Source organism: Octopus bimaculoides, chromosome 7, assembly GCF_046866305.1.
Source record: "Octopus bimaculoides isolate indiv1 chromosome 7, ASM4686630v1, whole genome shotgun sequence".
NCBI classification, from domain to species: domain Eukaryota; kingdom Metazoa; phylum Mollusca; class Cephalopoda; order Octopoda; family Octopodidae; genus Octopus; species Octopus bimaculoides.
Genome location: NC_142934.1, coordinates 104,584,062 through 104,587,116, shown reverse-complemented (window position 1 = coordinate 104,587,116; position 3,055 = coordinate 104,584,062). Strand labels below are relative to the sequence as shown.

Sequence of the window (3,055 nt, the reverse complement as noted above, 5' to 3'; positions counted from 1 at the left end):
AACCAGTGACAGTGAAACACACCTTTACGAAGTTACTATTGTTTCCATAGCTACACTGGTGGGGGCGGGGGGAGATTGCAGTCAGTCTATGCTCCATAGCCATGCTGTTGTACTTGGAGATGGTCATGTTGCCAATTTAGCCAATGAAAATACATACAGTATGTATTCAGTGTTCGCTTGCTTCAGTTTAATCGTATTTCGGCCAGAGTTCTTTCGTCACACTTCTTTCTGTGACCTCATCAGTAGTCTTCTGCTGTTTTCTTTCTTATTTGTATGTCTTCCTAACGATCTGCCATTTTGTGTTCCTGTCGTGTCCTTATTTGCGCATGTGTGTGTGACTATGTTTGGTAAGTGTGTGTGTGGTAATGTGTATGGTACCTGCATTATCAGTATCTTCTGTTTATTCACGTTGATTTTATTTTTTTATATTCATTTTATTTATTGGTTTTTATCTACTTATGTTTTCTTTTAATACACAAACAAAGAAAAAGTAAGTAGATAAAAACAAATAAAAAAATAAATAAAATCAAATTAAACGAACGTGAATAAACAGAGAAAACTGATAATGTAGGCACCATAAACATTCCTGCACACACACTAAACATAGCCATACACAGGGTTATACGCATGCGCAAATAAAGACACATACAACAGAAACTCAAAATGGCAGATCGTTACGAAGGAGAGATACAAAAAGAAGGAAGAAAGCAAAAGACCAATGATGAGGTCACAGAAGTATGACGAAAGAACTCTGGCCGAAATATAATTAATATGAAACAAAACTGAAGCAAGCGAACACTGAATAAATAGTGTGTGTGTTTTCATTGGCTAAAATTGGCAACATGACCATCCTCAAAGACAACAATATCTGCAAAACGAATACACAAACGCAATTGTATGTATATATATGTATATATATATATATATATATATATATATATATATATATATGATCAGCCATTATTATGATTGACCGTTGACCGAACACTATTCAATTTTTTTTCTCCGTGTTTTTCTCCTTGTCTCCGTATTCTTTCTGTTGAAGAGCGTAGCTCGAAACGTCAAAGACTTTCCGTAATCCCGAGCGTCATACTAATACATCCTTTTGTTATTTACACCACCTGTCCTCGTCTGTTGTTGTTTTTTCGTATATTCTCCTATATATATATATATATATATATATATATGTATGTATGACTGGCTTCTTTTAGTTTCCATCTACCAAATTCGTTCACAAGGCTATAGTAGAAGATATTTGCGCAAGGTGCCACACACTGGGACTGAACCCGGAACCATGTGGTAGCGTAGAAAGCTTCTTACCACACAGCCACGCCTGCGCCTATATTGTCTATAGTGCATGCCTGCAAAGAGGCACAGTTCCAATGGTATCAATCACGACAGTAATACAGACTGAAAGAGATCATCGAGCTGACTGAATATTTTCCTTCCGAAAAAAATAACTCGAAGACGAAACTAATGTGCTGTAGTCTGTGCCGACGAATGGCGGTTGTGACTGAGACATCCGACCCCCAGTAATAAGCATGGGAATATGGTTTCATTTATTCAGTTCAGTTGATCGGACAACTCAATGTTCATCGTCGATATTGACGGTGGGACGATCATCATATTATCATTTAATGGTAGTGAATGTGTTACATATCTCTTAACTCTTATCTTGAAATATAGCAGAATATATTGTCGGAAGAGAGTGGTATGGTATAAGTTGGACAATTTAGATATCGAAAATGCAGCTGAAATCTATATCTATTAGTGTATGTTCCAGATATCACTACTAATTACATGCTATTGCGAATAACACTTGCTATAGATTTTCCATACTATCAGGGTATCATTTTCACACGTCGCTATAGAGATATAATTTTCCCCTTGCATATTGAACGGATTTCTCGTAAATTTAACAATCCATCTTCAACCTCGCTTTCAAAAACACTGCTAATCACAAACAAACGCACACTTAAACAACAGCGTCAGTACAACCAAGCCACCGCATATGTACACACTCAAACTATAATCAAGCACATATATATATAAGAAAAAATTTAACATGTCAAAATTGAATTTCAAATTACAGAAATCGAATGGCGCTGCTTGCGATTCAATGTGTTGCAGGCTTTTGTAACAAAATACTGGTGTCAGAGTATGCGGTAAGATAATGATTATTATTCTTGTATCCACAGTTTAGTCCGGATAGCGTATTACAGCCATGACCATCACACCTTATTCTCGGGAATAGTGTATAAACTGGATGGATTACACAATATATATACTGCTTTAAAAAGACAATATGAGGAACATTTGGCATTTATTTCTAGCAGATCGGAGGACGAGTTAGAGGTTCAAATATTGGGCTCAGGTAACAGAAAGGAAAAATAGTGTAAAAGTTTCAGTGACCTCAGTAAATTAATGCTTAATATAGGAAAATAATTTAATTACGATGGTGTATTGAAGATTTTAGTTGAAGCAGACATTAAACAGAATTAGAGTTGCCTGGTTTTCACTTATGGTTTGCTTTCTAATAACAAAGTTGTCATAATGATAATGTTTGCTTGTTTCTTGCTGTTAATGGAGGTCACCCACTGTCTGAATAAAACTATTTGGAAATAGATATAAACAATATATTAGCAGTTGTATATTCATTGTTACTAAGCCACAAATACACATAGAAATTCCACATATAACTACGCGCTTAAGAATTGGATGTGTAGGTGGATATGCTATATAAATGACCGCATGTAAATTAAATTCTGACTACATACCCACAGTCATACACATACGTTGAGAAATAAGTGTTGTTTTTTTACGTCCTTATAACTTATCGTTTCAGTTAAACGAGAGCGACAAAATAAGACCCAACCCAGGTAAAAAGACAGAATGTACTGTGGCCAACTATACCGTTCAAGGCGGAGCTGTAACACGGCCGAAGTCTAATGATTGAAAAGAGTAAGTGATAAATTAAAATGTAGAAAACAGGCATTTAATTTTCTTTGTCTGAAGCACAGTTGAACCTGATTAGATTGCACAAACAAAGACAAGT

At 35.6% G+C, this 3,055-nt stretch overlaps 1 long non-coding RNA gene across 1 annotated transcript in view; it reads left to right on the top strand.

Annotated features, from left to right (window-relative positions):
* The first annotated feature begins 361 nt into the window (after positions 1-361).
* LOC149134869 (uncharacterized) overlaps positions 362-3,055 on the top strand; it is an 8,604-nt gene continuing 5,910 nt past the window's right edge. The window contains exons 1-2 of the long non-coding RNA XR_016242471.1: positions 362-895; positions 2,846-2,961. This is a non-coding gene — a long non-coding RNA (uncharacterized LOC149134869). The remainder of the gene's footprint in view (positions 896-2,845; positions 2,962-3,055) is intronic.